Here is a 21449-nt window from a genome sequence, read left to right as displayed (position 1 = left end):
AAATGGCAGTACAAGTAACATAAAGCGTTCGTTCACGTTCCTTCAAAGTAAGCTAAATGAGGTAAACTTGGCAATACCTCAAAGCTTTGCACTATTTAAGTACGTGTACTTTTAAATATTCCGTGTACAAAATACAACACAGGTACAGTCAACGAATACTCATCAGTCGAAATGGGGTGCTGAAATAAAGCTTTGTCAAAACATTGTACCTAGAATACATAAAGCATTAATCTAAACTTGTCTAATTATTTTTTTTTACATAAAATGAGTTTTAATACTGTAAAAAAGTTAAATGTTACCAGTACGTGAATATTTTATTGAATTGCAGGTGTGCATATTGGGACACGGACAATGACTACTTGGCATATACCTCCCAGTCATCATTTTGAAATATCACCTCAGAAAGCCTCATTATTTTCAACAGTTCAAAAAGCCAATAACTGATTGTCCCTGGGGTCAGATTTAACTAATTCAGGATTTTTTTCTTATCCAGATAGAATTAACCCAATTACTGACTCTAGGATAACTCCGGTATCACAAAGGCAAAATCTGGTTTAAATTAACTGGATTAAGAAACTTGGATTTAAACAATCTGACTAACTGTGCTACACTTTAAAAGGCTTGAGCATGGAGTGCTTCATCCATGCCAGCAAAATTCATAGTAAAAAGACATGAATCATATTCCAGTAATCATGAACTACAGCTCCTAAAATATTATTTGGAGAAAAAATCTATTCTGATAGCATGCAAGTACAGTAGCTGCTGCAGTAAAATAAGTCTTGTAGCAAAGAATTACAGATAAATTGAAAGTAATTATAATGCAAATAAACATCTATAAATGAGAGCATTGAAGTGTACAGTAGTTGTACTACTGTTGTTTTAATGCTGCACTAATGTATGCATTTACAGTAGCAATACTTTAAAACAGTGTAGTGCAATTGAAATGTTTCTTAATTTAAGCCATCATAAAAGAATCGTGAGCAGATTAAGACTGGAGGAGGAATCATCACAATAAAACACAATATAGAATGTACTCCTTTATTGGGATATCTTTTTTCCAACATCCTTGTGGTGTGATTTAAGTAGTATAGGCGAGCCACTCCCCAAGTTGCAAAAAGTGATAAAACAAGTTAAAATGTCTACATTTTAGTCTAGAATTTGTAACTGTACATTGATGCTATGAATTGATTTTATGTTACAAAAAAAATTAGCCTCGTTTGGCCCTGTAATAACTGTTTAATACCTCTGGAAACCCTGCCATGTTTTTTTTTTCTAATTCTTTAGGAAATACCAGTAAACCTGAAGTAATAACATTTTAAAATGTCTGTAGTTTTAGGTTTGGTAATGTGACTGTTTCATTGTTTAAGTGTTTATATTTCTTTTATGCATATAAAAAATGTATTTGGGGGTAGCATTGGTGACAAATACTGAAATCTGTTAAGCTAAATGTGTTAAACCACTAGGTTTTTTGAGAGTTAAGTGTACTGTAATTGTAAGGTTAGAACTTATATGATGTCGTTTAAATAAGTTGTAGTATAAATGTATGTAAATGTTTTAATAACATTGTAGCGTTACTTGAACTTTATTGCCATATGTAACCCATACATGTACTGGTACAATGCAATTCTTACAGGAAGTCTCTCGATTGTTAAAAAAAGTGTAAAAACAAAGTGCAGACAGTGCATCAAGACAATATACAAACAGTAGACAATGTACAAATAAACAACTTCATGTAAACAATGCAGACATGCAATAAATAAAAAAATATAATGAGGTACTGTAGATGGTGTAGGTGTGGTCTGAGGGGCATGGCCGAATGTGTTAGCCAATCTAACTGCTTGTGAGTAGAAGCTATTGAGGAATCCTGGGGCTCCTGCCCCAATTCGTCCCCTGCCTCAGGATTGAACCCAGGTCTCTGGTATCACTCAACAAGGATATTGCCGGCTTAGCTAAAGAAGGCCTTCAGCGGCCCACGGAGCCAATCTGTAACTAATCTGTCTGGGTTGTTACGTTAGACCCTGTGCGAAGCGATAAGGACTGAAAGAAACCGGAGATGTAATTTTGGGGAAAACACACATGGGTTTAATAGTGCAACAAAGTGCGACAGTTCGTGAAACAGTGAACAGGGAAACAAAGACTGGCGATGTCGGGGATGAGGCCTATGCCCTCAGGCATCCACCAGCCTGGTGATAGGCAGGCCTCGCAACATACAAACCCTAATGCCAAGCCCTGGGCACTGGAGGCCTGTGAATAAATAGAGGGAGACAAAACAAGGAACACCTGGACAACATACCAGCAATCATGCAGAACTAATGATCGGAGTAGTGGAGCGCCCTCAGGGATGTTAACTGTGACACCGGGCAGCCAACATCCCCATTATGCACATCACAGTGCTGCAACCGGCTCATACAACGTATATATCGGCCATGCACTACAATATGCAAGAGGTCGGGAGTTAGATCTTTGTTACCAGTTTGCAGGACTCCCGACTACCTCCATGTTTTTTTTTCAGTTTTTTTAAAAATAAGCTTTCAGACAGGTATCCTATGCCTGTTAATTCTCTGCACACTGGTAACAGCAGACGGCCAATAGAGAAGCGTCCAAGCAGGGCGGAACCTGTAGAACATCAGCACGGCCAGGCAGGTTAGGGACGTCCAAAGTGAATCGCTCCCTGGGTTTTATGGCAATTGCAGTTCTCAAGCCAATACAGTGTCTGTGCGTGATTATAGCCAGTTTTTATACCCGGTCCACCCTGTGATTGATGTTATTCTGGGCATCCTGACAGGCAGCATAAAGTATTAGGTACTGCCTGGCATGGAAAATTATTAAGATAGGGTTGTGCATGCAAAAACTGTTATAGTGCAAACACCACTTTCCTTATGGCACTATGCACTGTCACTTTGCTAAAGCATTCCGAGTCACCAACACAATGGAAAAACTGCACCAGTCACAAGGAATCTCAGTTCTACAAACAGAGTTTAAGTCCTTGAGAAAGTTGAGAATAGAGGGTATGCCTTTATAGTTTAACCAGAAGCAATTCAATTTTGCTTTGTGAAATCAAAAATCCAAACTTTTGTCAACATGGTAAAAAAAAAAGGTTATCTGGTCATCCGAGTAATCGCATTTCATGAAACAGCACCCTGACCATTATTTCTTTAAACCTGGCAGGAGACCACAAATAGTTACTTTAATCAACCACCGTCTTTGTTAGGGAATACAAAACATAAAAGAAACAAATTGCAGTTTCTCCTGCTTCAATGAGGCAAACAAAAAGACCTGATAATTTCAAATATGTCTAAAAACAAGATAAAATGCATTATCTGTAATCTTCTACAGATAGATTAAAGGCTGACTGCACACCTTCCTCCATGAAAAAGCATTATTATCTTGAGGAACTGTAATTAAAGTAAAGATTTTTCAGTCTTAAAAATAACCTTGTCAATCAAATTCAAATACACTGTCCATTAATTCATATTCCAATACTAAATGCAATCACACCAAAAGACTGTAGAGTGTACAGATTTAATTTCTACTAAATGGACATCTCTCTAATTTTCACACTTTTTTTTTTAGTAGAATCCATGTACTGTAACTAGATTGATAAGGTATTGTACTATCTACGTCTACAACTCCACAACTCTCATTTATTATTTTTAAATGTGAATAGTGGGAACTAATAATACTGTTAACAAAGTATATTAAACGTTAAGTTTATAACAGCAGTTTTCACTCACTGCAGGTATGTTTTAAAATGATAAAAAGACAACACAGAATGAGTATTAGTGGTCAGACATTTACCAATAATGTATCCGCTTATCTAGTACTAGATATTTAAACATATAACATTATATTGCAAGAAGTGCAAAAGAATGCATTGTTTCCTAAATTTTAAAATGTACTAAAACTATGATATTTACAGATGAGATCAATTGCATTAATAAACGGAATGTTTATGTGGTACACATTGTATTTCTGAAATGCTGCTGTTTTACATAATTTCATAGCAGTGTTGGCAGAAGTCCTCAAATGCAGAAGCCCATATTCAGGCAGCAATGGGCACAACTTTCAATTACATCCCAGCACGATTTTATGTAGCATTAGCAGTCTAATTTTTAATTTAATATTGATATGCTTTTTTCCTTAGTAATCTCATACAAGATGCTCAAACTTTTTTCCATTACAGGGGACAAATTGTGTTCCCAGAATGCTGACTCTGCAGGCCCTCTATTTTATCAAAACTGGCCACACATTTCATCTTGGCAACAGAAGGAATCATAGGGACAGCATGCCATAAACAATTAAATATGATTCATTATTCTGGTTATGTTTCTCTAGTAATTCAAAATAGTTTCCCTCTGTAATAAATTATTTTTAGTAAAAACTGGTTTAGACAACAATACATGTTTTTACTTTAATTTAAAATGATAACCCTAAATTTGATCAATTCTGCTGTATCTACTAGCATATACAGTACATATTTAATGCCTAGTATAATAAGTACCCACTTTGGATCTCAAAGTAGAAATACCCATTGAGGGGAACAATTTGAAAAGTTAATTTACCATAAATTCAGAGAATGTATAATTGAAAATAAATTTATTAAGGTTAATGTATTGTTGCATATGTACTGTACAGTATTAGCAAATGTGTGAGGAAAGACTTACAGGCTGTGAATCAACATTAGTGCAGTCACACTGTAGCCATCTCAACTTTATAAAAATAAATGTGTTTAAGGAAAGCAAGGATTTTCCTATCGCAAATGCAGACAAGGTAAAATCCCTATACATTCCTCTCAATTCAATTGACTAAAGTTGGTCTTTTATTTTTATGCTTTTGGAACAAAATTGAAACAGCTGGTGTAGCAGAGTTCCAGTCTGTATTGTAAACAACCACTCAATTATTCAACCAATTGCTGCATTTTTTTTCCAGAAAGACACCTCACAGCATTTTTCTCGATGAAAATAAAGTGGCATTTATGAATACTAATAATGCCACACTTAAAGAGAAAAATGTGATTGAGATAAACTTTAAAAAATATATTTTTTTATTAGTTTGTGATGTGGTTCTAATAGTCAAGCAGACGTTTAGACTTTTTTTTAAACTCTTGTCCACTGTGCGCTGTGTAGAACACAATGAGATATAACATGTTCTATAATGATGAGCAGCAAACTCATGTTGTGGCTTTTCTATAGTCATACTCATCTTCTATATTCCAGATTATGGAGATTACTAGAAAACATGTGAATAATCCCTTTTAAAAGGCAATACATACATTGACAAAAGCATACGAAGGTGTACCAACAATAGCATAACGGAAAAAGTATGGTAAAATATTTTGGCAAGTATGATAAGGCATGGTATCAATCCAAGGACTCTGTCATGACAAAGTCAAATACTTTAAGTACATGGTAGAAGAATGTCAAAACAATGGGAAATCTGATTAAAATATTATGACATATATTATATTATATATTTATATATAATAATTTATATTTATATATAATATTATATTATGAAATACACCATAGTATTAGTGTCATTAGTTATTGGTTATAATTAGTAATTCATTTGCTGACAAATATCCTGACAAACACATTTCATGTTGTTATGCCTAGAGGTCATATTTTATAAGGCGACTGGTACAGTTGTACTATTGGGTGTGATATAACAAAAGATGTTCTCAATTTTTCATTAGATATTTGTGGAAAACACATTTGCAAACATTTCTAAAGTCACTTCACAATCTCAATAATTTTAACTAATTTCAAAGTAGAATTTTCTTGGTCTCTCCGTTCCAATTCTCTTGGAATTGGTCTCTCTGGTTTTGGGCCTGTGTATCTACAACAAGGAATTGCTGGTACCAGATGTTAAATTGTTGTTTCCCCCCCCCCCCACTTAAAATCAAGTAATTTACACCCTAGGTTTAAAATACTGGATAAAATTTGTACTACTAGCTACATTTTCTAAATCTAATTTGATGATATAGTTATTTTGATTGAAAATTCCTAATGCAAAGAGAGCCAAGAAAACTGTCTTTGAGTAGTGATTTACCTTACAAAAAACTGCCTATTTACTCTTGTCTCAGCAAAAAAATTGGAATATTCTACCACATACTTTCTTCAGTCTCATCAGTCTTCAAAACTGAAGACAAGTTGAAATGTTTGTTACTGGCTAAGTATCCTGAAGTATCCAATGCATGACAATGTTTGGAGGCAGTATTTGCCTTTTCCCACTCCAAAAAAAAAAAAGAAAATCATCCCAACTTGTCTCTGCCTGACAGCTTTTTTTACTGCTTGTTTTTAAATAACAATCCTCAGAAACAACAAAGCACTGCCAAAATCCAGCACAGTCGGCTCCACCTGACAAGCATACTCAGTCTACCGTGTCAAGTGACTACAAACAAGACTTGGCACTCATGCCCAATTCCAGTGCATCATTTTGCCACAATGGCTGCTGCTGTGCTGTTGTTGTGTGGGAGGATGGCTTAGAGACTAAATGTGCCATTTCTTACAGAATTCCACTTAACAGCAAAGACAGAAGCTAAGTGTGACAGCCCATAGATAGAATCCAAATTTACAGAAAGCCACAGAGATCCATTGGAAGACATTTGGAGTAAAATATACAGTATGACAGCATACTGTATATTCATCTGCTACCTACTGTATTTTATCTTGTTCCTTTCTTTTTAATTTTGCACTAGGCATCCTATTTGTTGTAGTCCAAAAAGGAAATCACATGTAATTAAAGGCCAGGGTAATTTGTTCTGAAGTGATCCACTGACTGCCTCTAAATCAGGATTGTAATTGTGTTTTTCTATGTCCCTGCATTTATAAAAGAGAGCAAAGATAACAGGTTTTAATATGCAAGCAGAAAAATGCCAGTTCCTGTATGTTACTTAATTTTCCTTACAGGATCCTTAACCAAACCATACACTTAAAATTACGTAACTTGACAAAATGGAATCAATAAATTAATTATATTTAGTAAGACAGGTTTGTTTGAGACATCACTGCTGTAAGTGTTTTAGTAAAAATACACAGCACCAATAAAATATTTTTTACATAAAAGTTTTTCTCATAAATAGCTTGTAATTAGTCGGCTGTGTTCAGAAGAAAATCAAATGATAATTCTAAGCAAAATCATGTAACCTATAAGATGGCCGATACTCTGAGATGCTGCTCTTTGCCTCATTCAAGACAGAAACATAACTACACATTGTGATCATCAGTCTTAGTATGTGGGAGCGGAGCTCAATACTGACTCAGAATCTTTATGAGGAAGACACAGGAAGAGCTTTTGCTCAGATTCTTGCAAGCATAGATCAGACAGCATTTGATCTGTGTCCAGGTTTCTGACAGTCTTCCCATCTTTTCACTACAAGGGTTCTCATGACCTGGGACTGCATTTCCACACAAATCTTTAAGATATTATCATAAAATATTTTTTTCTAGGAGTAGAGTTTTCCAAACAGCTCATGAACATCTTGTGGCCCAGATTACACTGCTGAGCAAAAACCTTGGGGTAACTTGGTTTTCCATGACTGTTAAAATCTTTCTGAATCTCAGGAGGCAGGTTTATTTGAATATAAAACTATGTCTGACCCTGAAGTGTAAATGTTTACAGCACAAAAGTATAAGAAAGAAAATAATAACTGAATTTCTTTTCATTGTCAGATTGTTAAAATAACTCGCTCTGCAAAGCTTTGTTTTTTTATTGAAATATACAAATTCTCCTGTGTTTTTCTGCTTGTGTAATAACACCTCCAACTATATTAACCTAGTTTTATTAACAGCGTCCTTGAAATCAGTAAACGAAATGTTGATGTTTATTATTAATATAGTAGAGCTGGTGTTTTTCAACTACTTTTGTTAAGTAGTATTTATTTCAATTAACTAATGTGTATTTAGTTTGATTCAGCAGAATTTTCAATATTATTCAAACTGCAACACAAACAGATATTTTATAAATATTGGGAACACTTTCACACACAGGGCAGTCATTTCAGACTCCAGATACTGGAGCCCAAATACATACTGTACAGTACAGTGTCCTCCAGATTTATTCATTATTGTTTTCACCCCAATTAAATGACAACAAAAACCATTATATAACAGAAAGATATATGGATTGGACAATGCGTCTTGTTCTGCTGCAATCTTAGTATAGAATTGCACAGAGCAATGTCATATTTGTCATACTGTAAAGTCAGAAAAACACCAGGGTATATTTATATTTATGTACCCCTGTAGGTATTATCTTGTAAATTCTCCCGTTGCATGGATTATATACTGACAAAATGTTTCCTGTAATGCGCTAAGAGGCTCTGGAACGTCTGATCGGGTAACTTTCAACATTTAATCTGGGCAGGATTAATCTAGATCATTCCGGACACTTTGATTTCCTTTTCTGAGCAGCATTCTTGAGTTTTTATTACAAATATTCAGTGGGTTTTAGGTCTGATGATTGAGATGGCCAGTCAAGAAAATTTATTTTGTGTGCAGTTAACCATTTCTTTGTTGATTTGGATGTGTGCTTTGGAAGATTGTCATGTTGATTCAAAAAGTCTTAAGAGAAGCTTTAGGACCCATTGAAACTAAACAAGATTAGAACATTAGATTTTTTTTTATAGTAAGCCTGAGTTCTTTCTCAACATAATCTTCACCTTCTTTCAACAAATCAAAAGCTGATGAGCAAATTTTGTTTCACTGGACAATGAGACATGGTTCCAATTGTTATTCATATGTTGTTAGGGAAATTCGAGTTGCCTCTTTTTGTGGTTTGACCTCAGAAGAGGCTCCTTCCTTGCAACCCTGTGATGAATGTCACATTTATCCAGGTAAATGTTAAAATTGTAGTTTTATACGTCACTGAACTGTATAAGCTTTAAGATTCCAGTTTGTATTGGAGTTCTTCAATCTTAATAATGTATTCTTAATGTATAATAATGTATATTGTATTGTTTTTATTTACAATATGATATAGATTATTTATCCCGTAGAGGGAAATTAAGTAGCCAACATGGCTCATACAATTAAAAGAACATAAAAACACTACACAGACACGACAATTATTCCAAAACAGACAATTGTAGCAACTCAGTACATTGACACAATTGATCACGCCATGCAGTATAGTATTCCTAAAACTAGAACAATAACAAAAAGAGTAAAAGTCCATGATAAAACAGTCTTAAATAACTTTGGAGCTTTTTAGTGCATGGATTGCCATGAGTAAAAAAAGGATCTCCTAAACCTCTCTGAGGCACATCACGGAGCTAAAAAGCGACCACTAAAGAGGATCCAAAATCACAGTATGAAGAGGGTGCCACGCATTCCTCACTATAAGCCTGTCCTTCTTCAGGATCCGGTTTTGTACCATGTCCACCACAGACTCCAGCTGTGCCCCAACGATGGCAGTCACTCTCTTAATAAACTTACAAAGAGAGACAGAATCTTTCTTCTGCATGTTATCCCTCTTCAACACACAGATGCAAAGTCACCACTCTCTGATAAAACACAGCCAGCATCGTACTACAGACTTTGAAAGATACTTAGCCAGTAACAAAAAAATTCAAATTTTTGTCCCAGATTCTTATCCAGATGTAGACCAAGGAATTTGTAATTTTGCAACTCCAAAATCTCTACGTCAGTACCCTGGATGTTAAGTCCATTACACATTCCTTAGGACAACTTAACATCAGTAAAACTAACTCCAAACCACAAAGTTGTGAGTCATCAGAAAAGTTTTGAAAATGACAGGAAGGGCTGTTGTACTTGAAATCAATGATATATAAAGTTAGAAGGAAAGGAGCAAGGAGGGTACTCTGAGGTGACCCTGTACACCAATGAAGCACATCGGAGAAATCTCACCAATTGTGGTCTTGTCTGCGGGTAGTCCAATATCCATTTGATAAGAGCATGGTGAACCTACAATTCTCTTAGTTTCCTTCCAACTAAATGGGGCTTTATATTATTGAATGAGCTTGAGAAGTCAAGACACATACAGTAATTCTCACTGAGCTCCCGGCCTTCTCCAAAAAGAAGTATATCCTATGTAGCATAGCGAAGGTAGCATCCTTCAAACGAACACTAGCCCGAAATGTAAAAAGCAGAGGATCCAGATTCTCAGTCAGCTGTTGTTTTAGAAGTACCCTGATAATCTGTTCACAAAACCTCATGATGTGTAAGGCAAGGGCCACTAGTCTAAATTCATTCAGGAGCTGTGGAGCAGGATTTCTTAGGTAAATTGAAGAAGAACAGCGAACAAGAACACAGTTGATTTGCATAACATCTCAATACTTTGGAACTAATTCTGTCAGGCTCACATGTTTTATTCCTCACCTTTTCAGACCTGTTGTATGACAAACGCTTGTATTTGTTAACCACAAAAGCAGACCCTACAACTTCCTTAGCAGCTACAGTATAAAAGTCATGTTGGTAGAAACAACAGCATCCTGTGAATCGAATCTGGTAAAAAATAAGTATTTCGTTCATTTGCCGGCTCAGTTACCTTCCTTTCACTCACTGCCCCATAGCCAGTAATAAGATTCATTCCATTCCAGAATTCTTTAACATTGCTATTCCACAGCTTACTCTCACATTCCTCCTATAATCATTTTTACCCTGCTTAATTTGTATTTTTAGCTCCTTCTGCACTTGTTTAATTTCTTCCTTGTTTCCCGCAGAAAACGTATTTTCTTTTTAATTGAGCATAACCTTCAAGGCCTTACTTATCCTGTGGCTCATTATTTGGATTACAGTGCACTTGTTTCAAAAGCACAGGCTTATCAACACAGAAGTGTATGTAATATATTATGTATAATATGACATGTAATATCTATACAGTAATATTACACATAAATACATTATATACATATAGTCTGTTATATGTTCAGGCAGTCGATCGATATCCAATTCCTGATCCTTAATGAAAACATTTATTTAAAGCAGTCCTCCAATCTTTCACATGCTTCTGTGTCCGCTCACAAACAGAGACTAATGATGAAATGTCTACGCAATACCAACTTATACAGTATTTAGTAAGTAAGTGAATCATACTGAGATCAGAACCACCCAGAGGAGTCAAAGCTTTTGAGACCTGTTCTCCTTTTGCATTGACATACAATAAATCCAGTGTTACCATTTTGCATTGAACAAATGTCATGTTGTTTTAAAGGTGGAAGTATAATTGCCAGTGAACAGTGATTAAAGTCACCAGAAACTAATACTCTGGCGTCTGGTGCTTGGATTTGTAAATTACTCACCGTTTTAGTTATGGTCTTACTGTCACCTTTAGCATCTACAAAGGGAGGGATGTACTGTATACAGCGACCATAATTACATTAAATTCTCTTGGAAGATGGTAGATCATGCCTACCACTAAAAGTTCAACCGTCCTCGTACACAGACGCTGCTTAAGCAAAATATGCTGTGGGTGACATCATTGCTGATTGACATACAGACCTAGACCACTACTTCTAGTCTTCCCAGAATGGTGGACTCCCTGTCTGCACAAATGATTGAGAAACTGTCCAATGGAATCAGAGTATCTGGGGTGCCCTCATTCAACCAGGTTTCCATAAAACAGATTAGACTATTTAGTCTTATAGTCCTTTAGCAATCATACCATTAAAGTAAGCTCAACCATTTTATTTAACACAGATCTCACATTTCCCATCAGATTGGATCACTTCCTCTTCAGCCACTGTCTCTTCCCTACATTGCAACCCCATCTCCTCGATCTCATTTCTAAAGGTATGCAACCTTTGCAAACCAACTGCAGAAAATTGGTGCTCATAGAGTGTAACTTACAGTATAAAGTTCTTAAACGCTGTATACAATTATTTCCAGGTCTGCAAGTTTGTTCATAGTTACCGAACAACAGACAACAGGCATACAGTAAAACACACACTATAAGACACACAGCAAGCTGAACTGACATGTCACTACAGGAGTAGTGCCATCTTGAAATAAGTATACAATTGCTTCTGAAACTATTGGTCTCACAGTCCATGGTGGCAATTATCCACCTGCTGGCGGGGGTGTAACTATACCAATATTGGTAAAAAATTTACACTGCAGTGGAGCCTACAGCTAAGATTAATCTTTTTGTGGATTCTTTTATAGCTACTACTAAATGTCTTATGCTGTTTGCATTACCTCATTTTATTACCTAGGGAAACAAGAAAACTTTGAAAACAATTTGTGGAGACTTCCATAACACCTACAAAGAGGGGAATATACTGTATATGCAATTTGGTTTTTGAGATTTTATTTAGAGGGTCTATAAATGTGACCCTTATTTTTTTCTGGAATTTAACAAGGTATTGCATACTGTATAATTCCTATTCTGAGAAAATGGGAATGGCAGTTGAAAGTTATTGAATGCACTTTGAGTAAAAGTGCTAAGAAGCTGGTTTCGTTACGTGTTATGACAATCTGTTCTTTGCCATTTTACATGATTCAGAATTATTTGACACACTTATTGGTTTTCTCTCCTTGTATCTGCTCAAAGGCAGTGCCCATTTCAGAAATCTGAGATCAGAAAAACCTGTAGCACATCTTAATCTGATAGAGTGTAAGAGAATGGGAAGTGAACTAATTAAATTCTACAACAATATGCAGATCAGTAAGCTCCCATGGGTCTGAAAGCAGTCAACAGCACAAGTAATTTATTTTAATTACTTGCCGTTTAATTACTCACACCTCAGTAACCTTAAAACAACAAGCTATGCAGTGACTTTATCTGCGTAAATTACTTTGTCACACACCTTTTTTCCTCATTTTACACAGAGGACCTTTATACTCCAGCAATTTAAGATGAACATTTTGGTTAGCCCCAGAAATTCTTAGAGGATCATTGATCAATATAGGAGTCTCTAGGTCTCTCTAAATTAAATAATGTACTATAATAAAACACACTTCAGAATGAATTATTCAGAAGATATAATTTCCCTTGCATGAAAATTGATTTAAATTAGCATTTAGGAATGCATTTGTTGCTATTAAAGGAAATATAAAGTCTTCGAGTGACAAATTTCATGACAAAAAAGGCAGTTCTGGGACAAAAGAAATTTGCCCACCATCTTCCCAACTTCATACTTAAATATTCTTTTTTTAAAATCCCTGTTTTGATTGAAAGTAGAAAGACAATTTGGCTGTTGAGAATTCTTCAGGTGTGACGGATTTTTCCTTTCTGCTTTTCCATGTGGAATTAACCTTTACTTATTCCCTTGCAGCCCACACACTGACACAGCTCCTTAATCTCCCCTCCAAATGAAATATACTTTACATACGTATATTACAATTTAATTAGGTAAAGCTGAAAGATCTTTGTAACTACAGTTTAATGCACAGTATGTAAATCTTTGAGAGGTTTTAATAATGACAGACATCTGCCTGTTAGCACCCATGCACAGAAATGGAGACAGTCAGACAATACCAAAGTGTGCGTACTGCATCTAAGTGTTTGTTTGGTTTTGGCTCAGTGCACCTAGGATGGGTTTCTTTCTCTGAGAAGAAACTTGCAAAAAACATGCTTTAAGAAAATATATTTCTACATAAAGCAATGCTATGAAGGTGACATCACAGTCTCAAATTCTCTTTGACGACAAAATGTGTCTTTTACTAACGGAACAAAATATGGGCACTCAAAAGAATTACAAAGTGTATGGGAAAAGCCTTTGTCTGCATTGATTACAAAAACATCTTTGAGCCTACAATCATGTTGGTGCAACACATGTGTTATTTAGTTCCATGTAATGACTTGAGAAGAATATCAATTAAGAATGTATATGCACTTCTCCACTTTTAGTCTTTTGTTACATCAACAAAATGGACAAAACAATCCAGTACAGCATATAAACACCAAGGGAAGGTATTCAGATTATTTCTGATTGCCGTCAAAACTGGCGATGCTACATGATCAATCTAAATCCACTAAGAGGAAAAGGCTACTAACAGGATGGAGATTTAATAACATGAAGCACTGAACAAACATCTGTTTTCAAATGTGGTATGAAATCCTTCAATCTCCAGATACCTTCAATACTATGTTTATGGTTTTGATCTTCACAGTTTTTCCTGAAGTTCCCAGTTTAGTTTTCCCATTCTCTCTTTGATCTAACATTATCCTTTATCATAAATGTTGAAAGAGTGAAGAAGATTTTTACAGTATGTTTGATACATTAATCCATTTATGTTTTATATTGTCCAGTACCTATTGATTTATTTTTTAATTAAACTTAAATTATCAAAACCCTTCTAAATGATAAGGGTCTTACTTTTAAGAACAAGTTTTGTTTTGGCCATTAATTGTCATGCTTTTCTTTTGCTGCATGAGGTAGTAGCAGTAGTTGTAAAGGTTGGACCTTTACATCTTTAATGTTGGCAGGCAATGCAATGGCAGCAGGTGACATTACCACAGTGTAAGCCTGATCCCACCAGATTTAAGATGTTAAGCAAGGCTGGGCTTCATCAGTACTGGGATGGGAGACCTCCAGGGAAAACCAGGTTGCTACTGTAAGTGAGTGGCACTTTCTCCCACTGGACCACAATTTCTAATCCAATCTCCCCCCTATCAAAGTGCTTTGGTATCCTCCAGAATGCAAAGCCCTATATATATGAAATAAATAAAAATAACAGCATTATTATCCACCCCTCCATTTCCTTACCACTTCATCCAATTCAGAGCCACAGGCGATTCTGGCAAGCAACAGGTACAAGTCTGGATACACCCTAGCAGCATACCTGTGCATCACAGAGCATTATTTTTACTACTACTATGGAGAAATTGTGCCACAAATGCATCTGTGATCACGGTTTAAGACCCACCATCGGGCACTGTAGGGGGTTACTGCATGCAATTGCCCTCATTTCTCCACTGGACCTGATGGGGACTTCCAGCACTGGGGTCAGCCACTCTAGCCTCAGGGAGTCTCCTTGCCAAATGACCACTGTACCCATTATATTATTAAGATTAGCATCAACAGATGTGCTTTATTCTGAAAACAAATATTTTACTAACTTCACAAACTTACTTTGAAGCCACTGGTAAGAAATTTTCCCCATCTGGCTTCCTTGCTATATTTCCTTTTCTCCCAGAGGTCTTTTTTTTTTTGACTGAGTGGAGCCATTTCTGCAGGAAACCTTCATACTGACAGGCATTAAAAACCCAACACGTTACTGGTTCCAGCTTCTTTGTTGCATTTTTAATGCTTTAGTTTATAATTCTGTATTATGTTTTGAACCAATGTAAATATGTGGTAAAAGACAAATCCCAACCCAAAATGGAAACAAAAATCCACTCCTGAACCTTTATATAAAACTGCCATACTTGTTTTGAAAGGGTCCCTTAAAAGCTGGGCCTGAAAGAAACACATGAAAGAGGGTCATCATCTTGGTTTGACCCTATGATTTTCTTTATAATTAAACTTCTGTTTCAGTCCAACATTTGCACCCTGCTTCAAGCCTCAAAGGTTTTTTTCCCCCCTTTTCACACTCACTGCAATTAGTCTCACATGAGAAAGGCAGTGAGAAAAATCTGATTTAGATCTGGTTAATTCCTCTTTATCATGAATAGTCCAATAATCTTATGAGCAGTGTGAGAGAGGAAGACACAGCAGGAAGGGTAGCGCAGAAGAGACCTTATTTGAGTCCTTTCCCTTCAATCCATCTGTCCACCTCAGCTGCCAGGATATTGACAATGAGGGCTGAAGACCAATATCTGCATATTCTTAGACATTTAATTTCTCAAGACAAAGCAGAACTCTGTCAGCTTTGCTACACACAGACATAAACCAATGCCAAGCAGATATTGCACTCTGAGCTTGAAAATAAAGTGCCTCTGCCTTTCTTTGTGGGGAGTATATAAACAAATACTGATTTTACATCTGCTTGAAGATTAGCTCAGGGTTTCTATTAAATTGAGAGAAGCATTAATGAAGTCTAACTATTTATCTCGTTATAAAGTGCTTAATCAGCTGTACTAGATCTAAGTGTTCATGTCTGGATAGTCTTTGAATTCTAATGCTTTTTAGCTCTTTTTACAAAGCATGCATATACAATTATAAATAAGATTCACACAGCTGTAATCATAAAGCTATTAACAGATGCCTTTTAGAAAAGATTTTGTAAAAGTTTCTTTTCCTTTAAAATATCCAGAGGTAAAAGAAAAATGTACAATATATACATACATTTAGAACATTGGAAATATCATTCTGCTTACAGTATGCATTTGGTTTTAGAATAAGGCATATTATTCAATATTTGTTATTTATAATTTGATATTTGTATTAGCACTATATTAGTGAAAGTTGAGTGAAAAATCAAGAAACAAAAACACAGAAAAGAATTAATACAGTATGTATTACTAATCCACTGAACATCTGAGGGATGAGCTGGAATGACTTTAGACATCTACTGTAGGTCTCAGAGAATAGTGAATAGGCATATGCTTATCCATGTTCTCCGAGAAAAATGGGACAGAATCCCACAAGACAGTATCTGCAACCTGGTGCAAAGCATACATTGCAGATGTACAGCTTGTATTGCTTCCAATGGTGACAATAAACCGCTAGCCTGAGACTTTCACAGCAGATTCCCTGTTGATGACATATGTTAATTTGCATAATGAATTTACCTGTGTTATGTCTGTTCAATAAAATGAACACCTGCTACAAGAAAGATTTGGATGTTTTCATAATTGTTTTGTGAATTTGTTGTAGTTAGAAGTTAAGTTTCTTTTTAGACCCTGCATGTACAGCATTATTTTACTGAGAAGTGACCAAATCCATGAGGAGCTTTCCATTCCTTCTCCATATTTCCATGTTATATAATGGTATATAATTCTTATTTCATATTAAACATCACCTATTTTACTGTATCTCTTCAGGGTTGCAAAAAACAGCACTTAAACATAAAACAAGAAAACCAAGTATTTCTGCACCACACATAAGTTGATATAGAAACACTATTACAACTGATAAATATTTACAACAATTATGAATATTAATAAAATTAAACATAGGTTTTAATATGATTGATTCATTACAGCATTCTAGAATTCCTTTACACTATTTATTCACTGACTGAAATTCAAGTTATTAGGTACTAAAAACTTTCTTTCTTTGGTGCCAATCATGTAGACACTTCCTCACTGCAAGTAACATTCTCGCTCAGTAGAGGTACTGTGGATACTGTAGGTAATTCAGCAGAATATCTATCCAGAGGAAAGAAGATATTCTCATAAAAAACAATGTCTTAAAGAAATATTTCCATAGTTGTTACTCTAGAAGGAAATGTCAGGGAAGGAGTTAATGAAGAGAAGAAACAAAATCTGTTTTGCCTGGCTCAGCTCTTGCATTGCTCTTTCAACTGGTGCTGCCTTGTTTTCCTTTTGTTAGCTGATTGTATACACCTTACCTTTATTGTATTATTATTATTATTGTTATGAATGTGCAATGTGTATTTTTAAAAATCTTGTCTTGCTTAAATAAGTCATTTATTTACCCTGTTCTGGTCTGCTGTACATGGTATTATAGCATTTGTCTTTGATTACCCATGCTTGATTCAATGTACTGAATTTATTTGTTTCCTTCTATCTGGGAACAAAGGTCTATGTAGGTATTATTTAAGATGCCTCTAAAACAAGGATGTTTTCCCAAGTTGTTGCTCATATTTTTTCATTGGTTTCTGGGCAGGTAATTATAATCCCAAAGCATCTGTTTCCATCTTTTTTTAATAAATGATACTTTGCAAAACTGTTATTTTTCCCACATGCTGTGTCCTGCAAGCCTAATAATTCCAGAATAGATAAGCATTCTATCCATCTGTTATTCTAGCTTCAAATAAGAAATGTGGGCAACTGGCATCTCCATAAAAAGTTTCAGTATATTTTGTCCCATTTTTCTTTAATATGAGATCTTGAAACAGTCTCTGGTGTATGCTGTGACATGAGATTGTCAGCAAGAAGAATTAAAAAAAAAACACTGACTAACTAGCACTGAAGATGTTCTGCCAGAGAGGGAAAATAGCTTTTCCATAGTAAACCAGAACTAATAAGGAAGTTATATATTAGCAACAGTGGAAAAACATGGCTAAATTGTAAAATCTGTCATACTATTATTGAACTGTAATTAAAAGTAGGAATAAATAATAAGTGTATACAAGGTGATCACCATATGAATTTGTATTTTATCTGTGGGTGGATGAACTGTGAATCTGGTAGTTAAATCAATTAGCGAACAACAAAAAATTAAGTTTTGAAGTGTATGAAGTGGCATAAAATTACTAGAATTATAAATGTTTTATTGGAATAGTGCACTGTTTTACTCTGAATACAAAAAATCATAATTATTTAGAAGTACTTTTAAGATAACACAATATGCAACTAAGCATTCATTAGTTCTAAAGCTTGCATTTGCCAAAGCATCACAACAACCAATAATAAACTATGAAATAATAATGTTTCATATTATTTTGGGGAAAAACAGCTGTAAAGGATTATGAATGCTGTTTTACTGGGTTATGTAAGCTTCATAGATGTATTATTTAGGCTGTATAGTGCATCAAGGTGACCAAGTTGACTCACTGAACTTGAGAATCAACAAAAACACAAACCAGAGGAAATCAAGGGGAACTGCATATAAAAGTGAGAAAAGGAGGCAGTGTTTTACACAGAGGATTGTGGAAGTTTGGAAGAAGATATACTTCTAAGTTTCAAAGCCGACACCCTGTTTCAAGAAAGAGGTGGAACAAATCTTTTGATAACTTACTGTACCTAGTAATCACATGATAGTGATAGTAATCACATGAGCTAGATGGGCTGAATGAACTTCTCTTGTTAATAACCCGTCTCATGCTTGTATGCTATACAGTACATATAGAATTACCAATATTGTTTTATATCCCGACTAACTTTGCAGAAACATTGGTAGCAAATATTGGAAGGCTGATAAGGTCTTCCAATTTTTGTTTTATTATTTCCAACTATTCTTAAAATGCAAAACAAACTGCTAATTACACATTTTACAAAAACATTCTTCAAACCTGGAAATGATCAATTATTATTGGGCTGTACTATGATTTACTATCGAGTAAGGCTGGACTTAATAGCTCGCCTTGAAAAACATCTGGAATACACGTGGTACATCAGCACAAACAGTGCCACGGCCTGATTCAAACAAAGGAAAACAAAAAAAAAAACATTGGTTAGGTGGTCAAAGACAAATAGCCTGTTTAAATAAGTAACCTTCTTATCAAGACAATGCAATTGACTGTTCAATGTTTCCCAACTCTGAATTCAAGATAAAGATTGCAGCCTCATGTGCTGGTTATCTGCATGTAGATAAAGGGTCACCAAGTTTAAATTAAGTAATTTTAATAAAGAAAATAAAGCACAATATCTAATAAATTATAAGCTCCTAATTACAACATGATGCTCCAGTATCTCTAAAAATCACAAGGTTAAAGACCGTTAAATAACAAGTGCAATGCATCTGTAGCATACTTGTGTTGGTGCTCAGTTGGGAGACTGGATGAAGGAATGGAGGCAAACTACTTGGGGTTTTTGTCTTATGTTAAAAATTTCCCTTGGGATAATATTATAATATCACGCATATTGCCATTTGCTGTGATGAGACAATGAGGGTTTAATATGACAGCTTATGCATTTTTAAAAAAAATGTTTTACTTGCCGTCACACAGGTGTCTTTTGTGAATTATGATCCAAGGAGTCCACATACAGTACAATAAAATGAGATGAGGCAAAGGAATTTTTTTTTTTAATACTATTTGTGTTAACAAAAGAAAATGTTTTGCAAATTGTTTTGGAAATTGAATAAAATGTTGCAACTTGTACTGCAGCCTACGTTGAAGGTAGTGATTTTCCATTACATCGTGCTCATCTGTTAACCCTCTAAAACAATCTATAAAAGCATTGCCTGGATTTAGCTTACGGCCGTAGCTGGCAACATGTACTGTACATTCAATCATGCAAGATCAAAAAACTGAGACTTTGGTCAAAGCTTCATCTCGACTTCTTTCAAAAAGAAGACAGGTGCCCATAAAGATCAAGGAGCATACACATGATATTTTGATGCCAATTTCACAGCAGCTTTACCATTTTACATTTTCCAGTATCTATGTAGTGGAAATTCAAACATTTCTAAAACCTTTTTTTCTTGTATCGGCTGCCTTACAGTACTCTTTAAATTCTTAGATCTTCTCACAGATCACAGAGTTGCACCAGAAAAGGCTCCATCATTCTAAACAATTATGTTATGGATAATTTAGATTGTGGATAAAGGAAAATAATACTACGGTGCAATAACATCACAATTTACAGGCTAGGCAGCCCATCAAATTCATCTTCAGTTTCCAGGCTCTACAATCAAACTCTTTTACCAGACACAAATCCTTTCCCAAGTAAAATGAGTGTTGGTGGCATTGCTTTCCACTGACTAGTGTACATCAACAAACAATAAGAAATTAATCCAAAAAGAAATAATTGTCAAATCATTAAGATGACATAACATCTTATCTGTTTTAGGTAAGTGATTTATTTTTTCAACTAAGACCTGAGTGAAAGCACAAAGGTAACCTTTGCACTGCTGCTACCTCTGAGAACCAGTCTTTATAATGACAACAACAACAACAACAACTACTACTGACTCACCACTGTAACCGTAGTGATAGACTTACTTTCACCGAGGAAAAAAAGGTAGGTTTTTGCTGTTAGTTTAAGGCAAATAAAGGAAAATACATTAAAAAAAGTCTAAAATGTTATCCTTGCAATATGTTGTATTCAAACATTAATTCATAAAAGTCAACAATGATTAAAGAAACTATCATGCAAGATATTTAATTTCTTAATGAACTCTGGAATAAAAAAAACATCTAAAAGAAATGACATTGAAAAATAAAAATGAGGTACAGTACTGTAAGGAATAACCTTGATTCTGTAAAAGAAAGTAAAAGACAAAATGTAGTATGGCGAAAACATCACCAAAATCATCTCAAAATGATCATCCTCATTAAATAAACCAAGGACCTTGTTAAAAACTATTTTTATAGTGACTTTGACAGAAACCTCAATGCCTCCACTTTGGCAAGACTTACTCCTTTTTTAACTTGAACAGTTCAGGAATCTTTCATACCTTCGTAACTGTTGTATTGATAATACACATAACAGTTATAGGGCAGGTGAAGAGCTGTCTCTTAAATATACCCGAGACGCGCGAAAGAAAAAAAAATACTGGCTCTAAGAGCGGAAAATGAGAGAGAAGAAAACTATTTAAGAATGCTCTTTGGAGAGCGGAGGAAGCCACCTGGACTGTAAAGCGATTGGCGTAGCCCTGCTTAAACACCCGTGCAGCCGTGTAAGGAAATCTTACAGCCGACCCGAATAAATCAGACTCAGCTGCAGCCGCTAATGAAAGCGCCGCATTCTCA

The sequence above is a fragment of the Atractosteus spatula genome, chromosome 7 (assembly GCF_055471065.1).
Source record: "Atractosteus spatula isolate fAtrSpa1 chromosome 7, fAtrSpa1.hap1, whole genome shotgun sequence".
NCBI classification, from domain to species: domain Eukaryota; kingdom Metazoa; phylum Chordata; class Actinopteri; order Semionotiformes; family Lepisosteidae; genus Atractosteus; species Atractosteus spatula.
This window is presented reverse-complemented; position numbering follows the sequence as displayed.